The sequence below is a fragment of the Vombatus ursinus genome, unplaced genomic scaffold (assembly GCF_900497805.2).
Source record: "Vombatus ursinus unplaced genomic scaffold, bare-nosed wombat genome assembly UNPS02014784.1, whole genome shotgun sequence".
In the NCBI taxonomy this organism is placed as follows: domain Eukaryota; kingdom Metazoa; phylum Chordata; class Mammalia; order Diprotodontia; family Vombatidae; genus Vombatus; species Vombatus ursinus.
The window spans coordinates 9,448,234-9,467,400 of record NW_020954562.1 but is presented as its reverse complement, the minus strand read 5'-3'; positions in this window follow the sequence as shown (position 1 = coordinate 9,467,400).

Genomic DNA, 19,167 nt, shown 5'->3' with positions numbered 1-19,167 from the left:
TTGCACGTCCTATTGGGGAGGGGGGAGCAGAGGAAAGGGGAGAAAATTTAAAGCTCAAAATCTTATAGAAGTGAAAGTTGCAAAGTAAAAATCAATTAATTATTTTTTAAATGTTTGTTTCCTTCCTGATTGTCTTATGGAAATATGTTTGTCTGATCAAAGACAAGTGTATATGACCACAAAGAATAAAACTATCTAAATGGTGAAGAAAATATATCATTATTTTCTGTTTGTTCTCAAGTTAAATTTTGTTTGTTATAGAAACATGAAGGGGAAAAAAAAGAATCAGCAAATATAGTCTATGGATCTCCTTTACAGTCATATTCTGACCTCCAGATAATAATGCAAACAAGATGTCTAAGTGAAACAACAACAACAAAAAAATCTAAAACCAGAGTCAAGCTACAATAAATATATGTATCTTGCTTTATGTTGAAATAATTTTAAAGGTTTTTTTTCCATTTTGTTTTACATTTTAACAACATTGTTCTTGCATGAATTTCTTAATAACTGCCATATTCTAGTCATGCTTAATTACCAAGACTAACTCTTAAACTTCCTCCCATGGTACTCTGTTGCCTGGCTCTTTCTGAGTTAGATAAGGGGACAAATAAGCAACAAAGAGTTGATGAAGAAATCTGGGTAATATATAGAAAGCTATGAAGGGTTGGAGAATCAAAGAGAATGAAATTTTGCATGAAACAATGTAAATTTCTAACACAGGTTCAAAAAATAAATTTCACAAAGAAAGAGTGGGAGGGACCTGGCTAAACAGTGATTTGTGATTTTTTTTTTTTTTAAATAGGGCCTTATGCTCAATAAGAGACAGCAATATGACCTGATTTACAAGGCTGATTTACAAGAAGTACAATGCCTGGAAAGAGAAAGGTGATAGTCACGCCGTGTCTGCAGTATTCTGTGTAATTCTGGATACCATATTTTAGGATGAACTTTGGCCAACTGAAATACACTCAGGAGAGAGTTATTGGTCTGGGAAGGAAACTAGAGATCATACTATTCAAGGATTATTTGAAGTAATAGGACTATTTAGCCTCAAAGAAAATAAGAAAGAGGGGAATGAGCTATAATAGATGTTTGCAAGTGGTCATGCAGGAAAGAGAGATTTATTCACTTAGTCCTAAAATGCAGAGCCATGTGAAAAATTACATGAACTGATTTAGGCTCATATGAGGAAAAGCTTCCTAATATTTGTCTAAGAGTGGAATGAGTGGTTGTGAGAGGTGGTGAGTTCCTATCACTGCAGGTCATCAAAGTGGAGTTTGAATAACTTCTTGTAGGCCTGTTGTATTGGAATTTCCTGTGCAAGCATAGGTCATACTAGAGGAAATTTGAGTTCCCTCCTATCTGGGAGTTTCAGTGATTTTGCAATTCAGGTCCAGAAGCTGATGGAAACATTCTACACATTTGATACAGTCGCACGTTGATCACAGCCATGATGTAACCTACTCTGTGCTTCTAATATTTGCCCTTTATCTAAAGCTTTATGAAAATCACATTTGATCCTCATGATAAGCCTGTCAGGTAGTCAAATAAACTATTATTATTCCCATTTTATAGATGACAAAATGAGGCTCAGAGGGGTTATTTTTAAGTTATCAATATTTCATGGAGAGGATCAAGATAAACTATGATGCCATCTACTTTTGAGATGGATTTGAAACCATCACACACACACACACACACACACACACACACACACACACATACACCTTAAGGTACAGGCAGAGAAATAAATCATCATACTGGAGTTGAAATTATGTCCAATCCTTTGTGCTTTCTAATTTTCTTCCAGTTTAACAATGCACACATCTGCCTAGAACCTAGTCTACTGTAGCTAGTGAAAATGTCCTTCTTCTAGAGTAGTTCTTTTCTTCCTAGTATTATTCTTCCTTGGGAGATGTTATTGCTTATCCATTTTTAAGTATGACAGAAAGTGAAGGTACCAGAGGTTAACTGCTCAATGTCAACTCACTGAGTCAATAACAGAGAAAGAGTCAGATATTTCCACTTTCCTACCTCACTCAGTGCCTGGGGTAGAAATTAGACTTGAAGTCAATAGATGCTCATTAAGTAAGAGCCTGCCATGTGGGTAAGACACTATGCTAGGCACTGGGGTCATAAAGATGAAAAAAAAGTAACAGTTTTACCTTTAACAAGGTTTATCATGAGCTTTCCAATGTATATACATATATTATTCTATAAGGTACAGAGTGATGGAGTCAAGATAAAGATCCAGGCAAAGTGCCCTAGGAAAATTTGTGGAGGGAGGGATAACTTTGTTTTGCGGTATGAAGGTGGGGGCAATGGTTAAGGAAGTTTATAGAGAGAAGGCAGTACCTGAGTGGAGACTTGAAGGAACATAAGGGTTCTGAGAGGTGGAGAGGATAGCTTAAGGAATAGCCTGCATGAAGGACTGGTTTCCTCAACTGTAAAATGAGGAGGTTTGGCCTGATCCCATTCTATCCATGATTCTCAGAAGCTAGTCCGGGTGGGGGGGGGGGGGGGATGGAGGAGAGAAACAGACACAGAGATACAGAGGCAGAAACAGAGTGATCGAGATATGATTGGTGTGGCAAACAAATTCCCAGCCAAGAAGGGAAGGAACCAAAAGCAAAATAGAGAAGTTTGCCTTTTTGAGGAGAAGACCCACCTCCTCCTCTGTAACTGAAGCAAAGATGAATAGTCAAAGTTGTACTGAGGATTTTAGAGGTAGACTAGAAGAGATGCTCTAATTATCATTCCAGCTGGTTCTCCCAACCCCCACTTTCTGATTGGATGCAGTTCACTTTGGAGAATCTTTTCTAGCCTTCTGTTCTTGACTTTGCCCTCATTTTTGTCATCTTTTCCTTCCTCTCCCTCAAATTCCCAGATTTCAGAATGGTGAATAGACTTGGAGAATGATAACCCCAAGTGGATGGTCAGTGTTGGTCACTAAGTTCCATCCATTATGTCAGCCTTTTCAAAGTATGGTCTGTAGACCCCCGGGGGTTCCTAAGTCCCTTTCAGGGGAATTAAACAATTGAAAGAATAATAATAAGACACTGTCTATTAAAATACTCATCCCTTTTCCAACTACATATCCATCCACATGAGGCTAAATTTTCTTCATATACTTCAATCAAACCAACACATCTCAACATATTGAATACAAAAGCTGATATGAGAATCTAGCTATCTTGTATTAAGCCAGATATTTTGCAAAAAATATGCAAAACAATGTCATTCTTCTCACTAATATTTTTAGAAAATATTATTTTTCATAAGAAATATCACTTGTTAACATGATTTTATTATTTAAATGAATTAAATATGTTTAAATTGCTTTAATTTCTAATATAATAAATATCAATACATGAAATGTATATAAACAAAAGCTTTCTGGGGGTCCTCAACAATTTTTAAGAATGTAAAGGGGTTCTGAGACCAAAAAATTTGAGAATCACTACATTATAGTATAATGTAATGAGTCCTGGACTTGGAAAGTTCTAATCTCAACTCTGTCACATACTAGGGACTATTTTTTTTTTCGTACATTAGTATTGCTAGCACTTAGAGCAGGCCTTGGCACATAGTAAGTGCTTAAGAAATTCTTGTAAATTCATTGGTTGCTAAATAAGACCAGCTGAGAAAAAAAGCATTTAAATTTTAGAGGGGAAAAATATATATATTAGGTAATAGGTAGGTGACTTTTCAGAAGTCACTCAATCTCTCTGAGCCTCTCAGCTTTGTAGCCCAACTCAATTCAATATGCGTTTATTAAGACCTGCTATAAGCAAGACTGAGATTACAGAGAAAACCAAAACAAAACAAAACAAACAAACAAAAAATCAAAAAGCCCAGTGTCTTCCCTTCCTCCCCCTTCAAGGGATCTAACCAAGAAAATGGGGCTGAAAATTATTTGCACTCCCTACTTTCCCAGGCTGTTATAAGGATAAGATGAGATTGTGTATTGTGAGGGCCTTGGGATTAGGAAGTACAAAGAAATGTCAAGATAGTTCAGACATGTGATATCATCAGGGTAGGAAATACAAGTTATAACTTACTTACATAGCTAATATTTATACCAACAACAAAACTGTCACTTACTATCTCTATTATCTTGCACAAATCATTTCATCTTTCTGGGCCTCAGTTTCCTCATCTGTAAAATGAAGGAATTGGACTGGATAGTCTTCCAGCTCTAAACCTATTCTCTTAGGAAGCTATTGTCTTGACTCCAAGGATGACTTTCCATTTGTTCAGTCACACTATGAAAGTGGCAGAATGCAGCAGAATCACTGTTGGTGCGGGTATCTCTGCCCCTAGTACTCGTATGACTCTGGGGATTCATTTGCCTTCTCTGGACCACCGTCTCCTCATTTGTAAAATGAGTAATTTGAATTATGTCACCACTAAGGTCCCTTCCAGCTCAAAATTTGTGTTCCCATAAATGTAACCCATTATCCTTCCCTCCACTTACACACACACACACACACACACACACACACACACCCATAATCCCTATATATTTTCTTTTGTTGCAGTAAAGTGAATCTCTTTAATCTACTCATCTAACTTTTCTGCATTGGAGGCTGAAACTGTTCTCTGCATCTGGAAGAATGTCCTATCCCCAGCTCTTCAGGGCTTTTTCAATCTCATTCATTCATTCATTTCTTTCAATAAATATTTCCTAAGTATTTTCTCTGTCTGACTCACTGTGGTAGGTATTGTGGGGCATATAAAGATGTCCAGACACTCTGTCAGTGTGACAGTATATAATTGTCCCAAGGCTCCATGAACATATCTCAGAGGTATGGAATCTCAAAGGAAGCTCCATATATTGACTAGCTCTGCATAACTTCCATTCCCCCGCAAAAAAACCTTCCTTGGTTAAAAATAGTTATTTTTTTCCTTTGCTCAAATATCCTCCTTTTCTCCACCTGCTTCCTGACCCTACCACCCCTCCCTCGAAGTTCCAAATGCCCTCATTTCTTCATTTTAAATAAGTCATTCTCCTATTAAAACTAGCATTGGCTCACCCATGTCTGTCTGAATAGCCAATCCACCTCAAGACAGGTGCCTATCTTTTCTCCTTTATTATCATCTTATTAAAGGTTTTGGATGTCTAAAAAAGCTGATGAGGGAGAAAGGGGTTATATGGCCTGCTTTGACTCCATTCTATTATAAATTATGGAAAGTAAGAGAAGGGTGTGTGTGTGTGTGTGTGTGTGTGTGTGTGTGTGTGTGTGTGTTTCCTTGAAGAAGTAACTACAAACGAGTTGACTTGCAATTGTTCACATAATCTAAAGGACAAGAAGGATTTACAGGGGAGTTTTATTGGGTTTTATTCTTTTGTTTCACAAAATCACAGTTTCAGCATCGATAGAGACTTTGGCCACTACTTAGTCCCACTAGAACCTGAAATATATTAGAAAATAAAACATAGAATTTAGAAACCTCTTCTATAACATATCAGACAAGTGGTCATGGAGCCATCACCTGAAAACCTCTAATAAGAAGATATTCAACACCTCCCAAGGCAGCCTATTCTATTTTTGGATGGGTCTAATTGTTAGGAAAGGGTTTTGGGGTTTTTTTGTTTTGTTTTGTTTTTCCCTCTGATATCATATTTTAACTTGCTTCTTTGTCACTTGTCTGCATTGCACCCTTCTGCTCCTTGGATACAAATAGAGTCATCTAATGCCTCTTTAACTCTTCAAATCCTATGTTGTAAAATGACGGGGTTGGACCAGATCAGGGCCTCTTAAACTTTTTCCACTCCTGACCGTTTTCGAGTTTTGGCGGGTTCTTTGGTGTTGTGTGGCCTGAAGACATGCACAGTGCAAAGTGTGCACGCTTTGTGCTCAGAACCAAGGCTACAGTGAAGTTATGCAAAGCAACATGGGCAGGCACTGCCAGAAACACCTTGGATTCATGAAATGTTTGATTTTTAACTAATTTTGGTCATCGCATGTTCAGAAACCTTTTACAAATTTTTCACGACCCATATGCGGTCACAACCCACACTTTAAGAAGCACTGTACTGGATGAGCTCTGAGACCTGCTATAACTCTAAGTCTCTCCTTTTCCAGGTAAAACATTTTCAGTTCCCTTGATGATTCTTAATATGGCATGAACTCAAGGCCCTTCACTGTCCTGACTGCCCTTCTCTAGACACTCTTCAGCTTATTAATGCACTTTCAAAATACGGCACCTTTTGAATACACCACTCCAGACATTGTCTGACCAGGACAGACTTATTATAGGACTTCTTATTAATCCAACCTAAGATCACATTAGATTTTAGACTGTACTAACTCACTACTGACCTTTATAGAGTTTGTAGTCCAGTAAGCCTTCCCTCCCAATCTCTTTTCAGAAAAACTGGCACCTAACCGTGCCACTTCCATCTTGAATTTATGACACCATTTTTTAACCCAAGCACAGGACTTTTTTCCCTTTAGATTATAGAATCTCAAGTCCAGAGTAAGAAGAGGCCTTAGTGGCCATGCAGCCCAACTTCTTTATGTTATAGTTGAAGAAATTGGGGTCCAGGGAGATTAAGAGACCTACCCAAAATCAAACGGCTTCTAGGTTGAAGAGTTGGGACTCAAACCCAGGTCTTCTGCTTAGCTGAGGCAGCTGGTGGCAGAGCGGGTAGAGAGCTGGGCCTAGAGTCAAGAAGACTGTGAGTTCAAATGTAGCCTCAGAAACTTACTAGCTGGGTAACCTTGGGTAAGCTACCTGGAATAAGTTTATTCCCTTTCCCACATGGAAATCCTTTCAAGTATTTGAAGAGAGCTAGTACATTTCCCCTGTTTTCTCTTCCTGTAGAAGCAACTGGTAGGTCAATAGATAAGAGTGCTGGGCCTAGAGACAGGAAAATCTGAGTTCAAATGCAGCCTCAGATACTTACTAGCTATATGACCCTGGCAAGTCACTTTGCCTCAGTTTACTCAACTGCAAAATGGAGGTAATAATAACACTTACCTCCTATACTCGTCGTGAGGATCAGATTAATAATAATAATAATAATAATGTTTAAAAACATGTTAAAAACATTTAAAACAGTGCCTGGCACATAGTAGGAGCTAATCACATGCTTATTCTCTGGCTCCTAATTTAGCTCCCTTTTTCATATACCACACTGCCTTTACAGAGAGAACAAAATGTTACATCTATTGTGGCTGCAGAGTATAGGTATGTCTAACTCCACTTCTCTGATATGTTCTCCTACCTTGATTAAAAAACCAAAAATGCTGCCTTAAGGAAGCTTCTCTACGGGGTAAGAAGGGGCATTCTAGACAAATAGAAATGAAGTTAGTTAACCATGCAGGAACAAAGCCCCAGGTGATGGTGACTTTTTTCTTCTTGTTGCTGTCTTCCAAGAATGAACAATGTTCCTTTGTTATCAACAAAACTTGTGGAATTTTTCATAAGTGACAGAATAACTGTTACATATACACTACATAATTCACTCCATCCTGGCCGGAAATGACCTTGGATTTTCTTAGGGGATATGTGAAAACATCTGGATAATCTCAGAATCTCCTAATACTAAAAACTAGTGATTTCTCCCTAACGCCCTACTCTCCACATTTTTTTCCCTTTGGTCACTGATGGGGAATTGATCCCCTTCTTAACTAGGATTTTAAAACTGGCTACTATGGAGCAACCCAAAACCCAGGTCTGATTTTGGCACACAGCTCATGCTAGAGAATTTTGTCATAAATATACAAAGGGACGTGGTCCTCAGCTGCGTCCCCCAGAAAGTCACAGAGACTACATTTTTAACCATGTTTTCTCATAGCAGCCAAATTTCTTTAATTTACAGATGTTCATTCTTTTTTATTTGCCGACATGGTTTCTTTGGGTTTTCGATTGCTGTGCCAAAATGTATTTTTAATGTAATGAACAAGATTAGAAGGCTATTTATATTGGGGCCTAATACACTAAAGCCTGCGTTCTCATCCATCATGGGCCTATGGAAGGATTTGGAAGAGCAACGTGTAAATGTGACATGGGTACAAAAGCCTATCTCAGAGGGATGGAATCTCTGGGTGAATTCCACACTCCGTATAGCTTGCATAACTCTCTAGGAAAATTCCCATTGAGTTACAGAGGGTATGAATCCGGCTTTGACATTTTACTCCCTCGACTTCCCAGAAAGCAAGCTGAGCCCCCCTCCTAAGTACCTCCTCATCACACAGTTGTTTCTCTGCATTCCTTTTGCCTTTCATGTGTTCAGTATATCAGCTCTGAACGCCCTTACTAATTTAACTCCTAATTCTCGATGTTTTAACTTGTATTGTACTTTTTAATTCATTTGTCTTTACTCTCTGCCCTTTTTGCCTAGCCTAAAAATATGTGTACCTATATTTTTAAAGAAAAGTACCTTTACTAAAATTTAATTCATAATTATTCTTTCCTTTGAAACATGTATTTAAATTTTTTTCTCACTTCTCAAGAATGATTTTAGGGGTCTGGCATGAGTTTGTAGGAAGAGGGGGAGGAGAGAAGTAGGGTAGGCTGTTGATCTACAACAGTAACAAATTCTCACTTTGCTATTGACTCCCTCTGCGGCCTTAGGCAAGTTAATTTTTAAAAAAATTTTTTTTGCCCTCAGTTTTCCTGTTTATGAAATGAAGACAGTATCTTCCCGTCTCAGAAGATGTCTTGTGGGTTTAATTAGTTACTCCACAAAAGGCTTTTTAAAGAAAAAGGTTTTGGAAACATAAGTTTCATTCACTATTTGTAAAATCATAGATCTAGCATTTTGGAATGAGTGAAACATCTATTAAATGTTTATGATTTGCAAAGCTCTGTGTTAAGGGTCAGTGATACACATAGAAATTTAAAACAGCCCCTGCTTTCAAGGAGCTCACATTCTAATGGAGGAGGTAACATATACGGAACACTTCAGCTGTAAGTCAGATGGAAAGGAGCCATGGCCCTTGGTGTGCAGCAGCAAAATCAATGCTAATGCTTCTTCTCTAAAGCCATTTCATGTCACTATTCCCAGGTTCAGGGTCCTGGGTTGTCCCGTTGGGTCTGAGGGGTGACTGTGGTCAAGATGGTGGTGGAGGTGTGGCTTGTCTGACACCCAGTGCCTCTCATGAGTGCCCCATTGCCTGCTTCAGCTAAGCTGGCTCGCCTGCCCTGCTGGTGGCAGTTGGCTGGCAGATGGTAGAAGGAATGATTAATGGTGGAATGAAATATTTCATGGAGACATGAGTTTTCCCATCTCCTAAAGTAACCAGATTAGCTTTTTGCCAACTTGTATTTCTCATAATAGGTTAGGATTTAGAGCTCATAGACCTTCCACTCATTTTATAAGTGAGTAAACTGAGGCCCACAGAGTGCAAGCATCTTTGCTTAAAAACTACATAGATAGGGACAGCTAGGTGGCACAATGGATACAGCACCAGCTCTGAAGTCAGGAGGATGTGAGTTCAAATCCAGTCTCAGACCAAACACTTGACACTTACTAGCTGTGTGACCCTGGGCAAGTCACTTAACCCCAATTGCCAAAAAAATAAAAAAACCCTACATAGATAGTAAGTCGTAGATCTGGGATTTGAACTCAGGTCCTCTGACACTGAATCCAGTGGTTTTCTTCTGCACCAAACTGCCTCAAGCCAAAGCTAAATGGCCAGGCCAGGGGTGGGGATCCTGTGGCCTTCTAGATCCCTAAGTGCGATTAGACTGAATAAGGCCACACTTAAGGATCTGGAAGGCCATATGTAGGTTCCCCACCCATAGGCTGGGCTCTTGACAGAGAAACTAAAAGGGGGAGGAGTTTGGGCTAATTGATGTAGGAGGTTATTTCCAAGTGTATAATCACATTATACTATAAACTTTAAAACATCACTCAGTCATCTCTTCTTTAAACCCTTCTCAAATCTTTGTTCTTGTTCTTGAAAGATACTATTTTCTCACTATTATTTTTGGGGGAGAAGGGGTACTTTCCAAGTTCCTCTCATTCAAGGTGTGCTAGAGCTAGCTGAATTGTTAAAAATTTCAGTGTGAGCATTTCCGCCTTGAAAAATCAGTCAATACTACAAGTCAGGGCTTGGTTTATTATTTTGTTGATTATAGAGACTTAAAAAAGTGATAGGGAAAATGTGAATTAAGCAGATCAGACTTGAAAGTGTGTCCTACATAATTCTCTCACACACACACACACACACACACACACACACCCCAAAGCCAGTTGATAAATTTTGACCAGTACACCTTTGCACTTTGCTCTTGAGCTGTGGAATCCGCAGTTGGCCACAACTCTGAAGGGGAAGCCTGGACTTAACAAGATCAGTCTATGCTGTTATGATAGCTTCTCCTAAAGCACAGGAGAGGTTGAGTGCCTTTCCCAAAGTCACATTGGCAGGAAGTGGCAGAGCCAGAATTCAAACCCAGAATTCAAACTCCTATTCCAAAACCAGCATCTTTTCCTTAGGCTGTAAGGTAGTACAGGGGACAGAGCACTGGACCTAGAGTCAGGAAGACCTGAGTTCAAATCTGACCTCAGACACTTAGCAGTCATGTTACCTGGGCAAGTCACTTCATCTCTGCCTCAGTTTCCTCAACTGTAAAATGGGAATAGCAATTCCACTGACCTCGCAGGGTTGTTTTGAACCATCAAATAAGATAATATGTGTACAGTACTTGGCACAAAGTAAGCATTATAAAAATTCTTATTCCTTTCCCCTCCCCCTTTCTTTTGTGCCACAGTCTCCCATTTTAAAATAGCTACACCTAATCAGTCCATTCCTCCTCTCAACAGGATGAAGAGAGAGGACATTTAAACAACATCCACAATCTTTATAAATGGGGAGGGGGAGGGAAGGGAGATAGACAATCATCACAAAGGGCAGGGGATGAAATATCAGGCACACACCCAAGGGCACTGAGGTGGGTCTCTGAGTCAGACCCTGATTCTTCATCAGCACTTACAAAAAGCAAAGGTCAAAGTCAAGATGCATTTTAAATAGACTTGCTGACTCCACATAGCACACACCCTCTGAACTTCTGTGTTCACTCTTGGCTACAGGCATGAAAATGCTAGAATGACATCCATGCGCCATTGGTATATGCAAAGCTAGTCAATGCCCTGTCACGTGTAACCAGAAACGTGATCAGAGCACCTGCAACCAGCAACGTCACGCAATAAAAACATTCAAAGTCATAACTCAGGTCAGGTGACCAGAGTGTCATCCCAGTCCACCAAAATTTAGAGGATGCTAAAAGCACTAGATCTGGCTAAAAGAACAGAAACAATTAAGTTTGGTTACTTAGCAAGAATAATTAGATAAAGTGAGAAGCTTCCAGATGGCCACTTACTCTCCATGGAGGCTAAACCCCAGTGGGGGCCCCTCCTAGTCTGCTTCCAACATATTCAATCTCCACCCTAGCCCCTATTTCAGGCTCTCCAGCACCGGGCGGTGGAGTTCTTCTGCCTGCTCATTTGAGTTACCTTAAAACCTTCATTTGAAGGCACATTTGCCTTAGGTACAAAATTCGGTACTTACTCCAGGACTTGAGTCTGATATTTTAAAAATGAAATACATTCACATGTCTCATTCTGGTGTTCTCCCAGTCACCAGCCTCAATGTTGTACTGGCTGCGTGCCCACAACGTGTCACATCAAGAGAGCCCTATTGCATCACACAGGTGAAGAAAGGCTCAACAATTTCCTTGGCATATAACCTTTTCTGGAGAAGCAGAATGATGTAGTGGAAAGAGTGCCAGATTTAGAGACGGATGACTTGAGTTCAAATCTTGGTTTTGCAGCTTACAACGTGTGTGCCCTTGTGCAAATCACTTAAACTCATCAATCAATAAAATGAGGAAGCTGCATTAGATACCTCGAAGGTCCCTTCCAACTCTACATAAAACTTTTTCCCACTCATTTCTACCTAGCATGCTGCATGTAGAATTGGCAAAATGAGTTTTCAACTGACCTAAGGAGAGCCAGCCTTCACAAGTTGAGTTGGTCTGAAGATCATAGTGAAACACATAGTTGACAAATATCCTTAGTCTTCCTCCAATGAGAGTACTGTGGCATTTGAAGGAGCTGTGAAGAAGCAAATGCCTAATTTAAATAAGCAGTCCAGAATGTCACAAGAATATCTGACACCAAAGAGGAGCCTCTACTCCAATCCAACAAGGATTTATTAAGTGCATGTTCTGTTCTAAGCACTGTACTAGGATCGGGAATACCAAAGACAAAACATGAAAAATGGCTGCCCTCAAGAGGTTTATATTCTGCTAGAGATGAGGGGTACAACCTAAAAAGGAATGTATATTTATTGAGAGAGAGCGAAAGCAAGAGAGAGAGAGAGGAAAGGAGGGAGAGAAAAATAAAAAGATATAGAGACAGAGATGAGAGATAGATAGATAGATAGAAAAGTAGCAAAAGAGAGAGAGAGGAGAAAGGTAGAGGTAGAGAGATAAAGATGAAATAGAGAGAGAGAGGTAGAGAGAGAAGAGATAAAGGAGAAGAAAGAGAGATGCCGTTCACTTCCCCAAATGTTGAGATCCCAACGTAGGGAGCAGTGGAGTCATAATCACAGCCCACATTTCTAGAACTCTTAAAGTTACAGAATGGTTTTCTCACAGCAAACCTGTGACATGGTGTAGGTTTTGTTCTCCCCTCTTTAGAGATGAGGGAAATGAAGCTCAGAGAGATGAAGCAATTTGCCAAAGATAGCACGGCTAGTGGGGAGCTGGGTGGCACAGTCAAAAGAGTGCCAGATCTGGAGTCAGGAAGATTCGTGTTCAAATCCAGCCTCTGACACTTACTAGCTGGGTGACTCTGGGCAAGTTGCTTAATCCCATTTGCATCGGTTCCTCGTCTGTAAAATGGGCACACAGTGGAGAAGAAAATGGCAAGCCATTCCAGTATTTTTGGCAAGAAATGTCCATGGGTTCACGAAGAGTCGGCCATGGTGAAATGACATGAACAACATGGTTAGTAGTAAGCTTTAGGGCTGGGAATCAAATACGAGTTTTTTGTCGGCTATTTCTGTTACACCTCAGTGCTTTTCTCCTTTACCAGTCCAAGATGCGAGGTGAGGGCTGGGGAGGGGGCAGGGAGGAAGCCTCCATGAACTATATGACCATTCCCATTAAGAATCTCCTTAACACGAGAAAGCAAAAACAGCCAAAAGAGCAGTCAGCCAATCAGAGGTGCCCAAGGAGTTCATACTGATTGGCTTTGCAAATAGAGAAAATCAATTCATTTTTAAGTTCCTCATCAACACCATCATTGTTCATAAACATTTTATAACAACAACTATATGCACAGAACTATGCCAAAGACTAAAAATACAAAGAACTGTTAAGTATATTCCCCATCCTTCAAAAACGTAGACCGCAATCTAAGTTCTTAGCTTTTTATGTATCATGAACCTTCCCCTTGAAGCCTATGGACTCCTCACAATAATGTTTCAAATGTACAATATGAAATATATATAATTACAAAAAAAAGCAATTATATTGAAATTACAGGGTTGGTTTTTTTTTAAGTCCGTGGATCCAACAACATCTGTACACTTAAAAAGATAACAATGTAAGGTAGCATACGGTAGGTGCTAAAAGTCTGTATCAGCAGCTAGGTGGCACACTGGATAGAGCACAGGACTTAGAATTAAGAAGACTCATCTTCCTGAGCTCAAATCTGGCCTCAGACACTTAATAGCTGTGTGACCCTGGGCAAGTCACTTAACTCTGTTTGCCTCAGTTTCCTCATCTGTAAAATGAGCTGGAGAAGGAAATGGCAAACCACTCCACTATCTTTGCCAAGAAAACCCCAAATGGGGTCACGAAGAGTCAGACATGACTGAAAAATGACTGAACAACAGCAACAAAAAGTCAGCACAATCTAGAAGCTGGACAAAGAGGGTCTCTAAGATCCCTGCCAGCAATATGTCCACTATGACTTGAATTGTTTTAATAATTTAGAGAAAAGAGCTGTGGCCACAGGCTAAAAGCAATTAAGAAAGGATTCAAGGAAGGAGAATATGATGAACAAAGATGCGGCAGAGGCACAAAAGCCCTATCAAGAGATCAGTTTGTTTGGAGTGGAGGGTTTGTTTGGAGGAGTAATAGGAGGTAAGATTGGAGAGATACTGTTGGGCACCACCCAAAGTATGACCGGCATATGCCTATAGCAAGGTAATCATTACCTGGGGCAAGAGAGGCAAGGCCCAACCTGGGAAGAAAGCAAGTGTCATGTAAAAGCCAAGCTGGGGCAGTGGGAGTGTCCTTAGCCACAAAGATCTAAGGAACTGGGATGAACTAATAATCCACTCTCTAATAAGAAAATTCAGAGCTAAGAGAATAGCCAGAGATTAAGAAGCCAAAACATGAGGATTGTGACATTGTGAGACAACTAAAACTTTTTTTCTAACTCAAACTATTTCTAGGAAGCTTAGGTCTTTTCGTTGTGGAGGTTTACATTTCTGACATCATAATATGAAGAGATTTTTTTTCTTTTTTTAATTAATTTTTTCAATGAACAAGAATTCATTTTTCTCTCCCTCCCCTCCTCTCTGAGAGAGAGAGAGAGAGAGAGAGAGAGAGAGAGAGAGAGAGAGAGAGAAGCACTGTAAATTTCTGGACAAACACTATCTGCACAGACAGTACAATCCAAACTGGGAAGATTCATTGCTTTGGTTTTCCAAAAGCAGTTCTAGACCTTCAAATGCATAAGCTTCTCTTAGACATTGCCCTCATGTGTAAGGGGAGTTCTTTACACAGAAGCATGGGCTCCAGCTTAAGTATAGCAAGGTTGAGAGAGGGATAGGAATAGACACTCAACTGGTGACTTCCTTGGTGTAGGGAACTCCCAGGAGGGCAAATTTCTTCCACCAACACAGATTAGCAGTTTCTCTGCATTTATAATCTTAATCTGCATTTATCTAATCAATAATGATTTAGAGTATTTTTATATGACTATAAGTTGTTTTGATTTCTTCATTGGAAAACTGCCTGTTCATGTCCTTTGACCATTTATCAATTGGAGAATGACTCATGTTCTTATAGATTTGACAAAATTCTTTATATGTTTTAGATATGAGACCTTAATCTGACTATCTATAGAATTTTCCCCCAATTTTCTGCTTTCTTTCTAATCTTAGCTATATTTGTTTCATTTGTACAAAACCTTTTTAATTTAATGTAATTGAAATTATCCATTTTACACCTAACTTTACTCTCTATCTCTTGTTTATTCATAAGTTGTTCACTTATCCATAAATCTGATAAGTAGTATGTTCCATGTTTTTCTGATTTCTCCCTTTAAAGAGGGTCCAGAAACTCAGCTAACTCTTCATTTCTCACAAGCTCTCTTACTTTGTTTCAACTCTACCACCATCATGTCCCAGCACAAGTACCCCGACCACCTCTCTCCTTGCCCTTCTCACCCCACCCCACCTTCTCAACTTCCTTTTTGGATTTTGTCTTCCCCTGCTAGATTGTAAGCTTCCTGAGAGCAGGGGCCATCTTTCCTTCTCTTATTTGTATTTCTAGTTCTTAGTATATAGCACCTAGCACGTAGGAAGCACATAACAAACATGTATTGTAGTATATTGTATTGTGCTGTGTTGGGTCGGGTTATAAATTTACCTCAAGCAGTGAGAGGTTAAGTGACTTGCCCAGAGTCACACAGCCAATAGGTGTCAGAGATGGGACTTGTCTTCCTCCAGTCTTATTCTCTACCACTACTTCATGTTGCAGAGTTAGGAAGGAGGAAAAAAAAAGTTAAGATGGCAAAGTTATCAAGTCCATAACAACAAATTTTCTCATTCCAAACATTTATCTTCCAAAAGCCACAGTCTAAATATTCAATTAACTGGAAATCAACAAACATTTTCGGAGCACTTCCCATGTGAGAGGAAAAAAAAAAAGAAGTTGCCCCTGCCTTCAAGGAACTTACTTTCTCCTCCTTACCTTCTACCTTGTATGGAAGGTAAGCATGCCCTGATAAATGATTCTGAAATAGAGTGCCACATTTGAAAAAATATATATAGTTTATAAACTCAGAGCTTAGAAGCAACCTCAGACATCATCTGATCCAACCCCTCATTTCGCATTATATTTGGATCATAAATTTAGAGCTAGAGGTGGCCTTCGAGACCATCTAGCCCAATGGCCTACTTTTGCAGATGAGGAAACTGAGGACCAAAGAAATTAAGTAGTTTGCCTAATTTCCCATAACCTGTAAGTATTTAAGGGGGAATTTGAACCCCAGGGCAATGAGACACAGTGGATAAATCACAAGACCTGGAGTCAGGAAGATCTGAGTTCAGATGTGGCCTCAGACAGTTACTGACCCTGAGCAAGTTACTTGTCCTCTGCCAGCCTCAATTTCTTAGATTATAAAATGGGAGTCATAAATACAGTTATCCCAGGGAGGATGAAATAAGATAATATTTGTAACGCACTTAACATAGTACTTGGAACACAGTATGCACTCAATGAATAGTTGTTTCCTTCTTTCCTCTAAACCCAGCATTCACCTATCCATTACAACATTCCCTAGAGAGAATAAGTAAAATTTGAACCTAGGTCATTTGACTCAAAATCTGGTGCTCCTTCTACTACACCACGTGAATTAAGCTTTGCCACTTGCTACCTGTGGGCAACTTTTGGGCAGATCACTCACCATCTTCATTTTTCATCACCTACAAAATCCCTTCTGGCTCTCATATTCTAGGATCCTACAGTCTTATAGAAGTTGATAAGGGAATTTACCTTGGTCTCCCAGAAGCCCTTTTATTTATTCTAACCCCACCCTCCAGCTATTAGAAAAGGTAGGAAATGCTCTTGTGAGTGAGGAATTTTTAAAAGAAATAAAATATCCTGAAAGGGAAGCCACCCAGACTGCACTCCTCAAGAGCCTCTTTGAGAAATGTCAAAACTGCTATCAAAGGCCTGTTCCATGCCAAAACCCTGGGGCAGAACGACTCATCCAGGAATTGTGTTCTAAATTAGCTGGGCTTCTCTCAGATCATTTGTTAGTCCTTTATAACATGATCTTTGAAATTAAGATGCCCCCAGATTCAATCTTCTAAAGAGATTTTCTTCATTTTGGAAAAAAAAAAAGGAAGAAAGTCTACAGGTCAAATTTCCCATTGACCTTCTGCTTTGGAAAATACCAGCTGGAAAGTTATAGCTCAGATCTTCAGTTTGGCATGTAGAGCCTCAGATGTGGGATTTATGTGTGTATATGTATGTGTTTGTGTTTGTGTGTGTGTGTGTGTGTGTGTGTGTGTGTGTGTGTGTACCCATAAATACCAGGCAGGTCTTAAGCCAGGAGGGCACTCCATAACTAAAGACTAAATACTTCTCAGTGATATTGAGACTCCAATTTTAAGAGGAAGAATTAAGCTCCTTAAGGAACAATTTCAATTTTGTGCTTTTATCACTAGTGCCTGGCACAAAATAAGTCTTTAATAAATTGTCAACTATAGAACAGAGTTGAATTGAAATTAATTTATTTTTCTAAATATCTAAAAGATAATAATTTACAATGGATAAGCTTACTTAGATGAATTCTTCAACTAGAAAATACCAAGGTCAAAGTTTTCCCATTTACCTAAGATTCCATTGAAACAAGGAACATTGAGGAGGAGTCATATTCAGAACTAGGGTGAAACAACAGGGGTTTTCCCCAGAACACTAATATCCCAGACGTCTCTTCCCCTCTATAATGTATATGCTGCTCTGGACTCCCTTGCCCAACCCTAGGCTTGCTTATCACCATGGCGCCCCTCTCCTGAAGCATGCCTTCCTGCCAAACTTGCCCCTCATCCCTCTCAACTAAATTTGTCCCAGGCCCAAAAATTCCTAGTTACAGCCCTATGAAGATGAACCTTCTAAAGACATAAAGCTTATTGCCACCTGAAAATTTTTTTGTGAGGAATAGTAGTGGGGGGAAAAAATCTAGTAACCTTTTGCTCAATTCTTCTTATCCTTCCAGAAATGAAAAACAAATAAAGCAACCTACAAAACCACAAAGAAGGAATAATTCTTCTATAGCTTTCTCAACTTTCTTGAGGGAATTGTACTTAGGCCTGGGTGTTGTGCAGAATTGTTAACCTAACAAGAACTTAAGTATCCCAACAACTTTGCCCCATCCAGGACTTTCAGCCAATTATCAAGACATCTATATCTCTTCTCTTTTCCAATACCTCTTGCATTGGTGAGTTAATATATGGCCACTATTCAACCAACAAATTAAAGAATTAGGGTCAAGGATCAATTTGCCATTGCCTCAAGAGGAGTTGTGATGGTTATCATGCATTGCAAATGTCAAACACTCCCTATAGATTTAGAACAGGTTGTTTTCTCCATAGTCTTTTGACATGGTGAATTCACTTCTGTTTCAGCATAGCCTGGGCTCAGTGATACTTCACAAAGGTTCAATACTAAATGTATTCTAGATCTTGTAGACATATGAGAGAGCCCTAGTAAGATATAGTCAAAGTCAAAGTCAAGGACATTCTCATTTTGTCTTTGTATGCCTAGCGGTGATACTTTGCCATGCTCCCTGCAAACCTACTCTTCTTTCAGTTTGCCTATTTCTATTTCTATTTCTATTTCTGTTTCTATTTCTATTTCTATTTCTATTCCTGGAGCTACCTTGCATAGTCAGGGTCGTTCTCAGCCCTTCCCTCTCTGTCACTGCCCATACCCAATCAGTTGCAAAACCTTGCAAATCTTACCTCCTCTCTAACCACGCAGCCATAACCTTAGACCAAGCTCCTGCTATCTCTCAACTGGACTCAATAACAGTCTTCAAACTGGGTTCCCACATTTCCAATCCATTCTCCACAAAGCTGTCTTAAAGTAACTTTCCTAAAGCACAGATTTAATCATTTCACCCTCCTTCTCAAGAAAGGAACCCTATTGATTCTAGGATGAAAAAACAATGTCCTTAGCCTCCCATTTGAAGCTGTTAACAGTCTGGCTCCAGCCTACCTTTCCAGGTACCTTTTACATTTTCTTGCTTCACCTACTCCAAACAAACTGGCCTATTTGTTATTCACTAAAGTTGGCTCTCCATTTCCCACCTCCATTTCGAACCATCCCACCTTTGTACAGGCTGTGCCCCATGCCTGCACTTCATTCTCTCCTCTCTTCCACCTATTAGAAAACCTCACT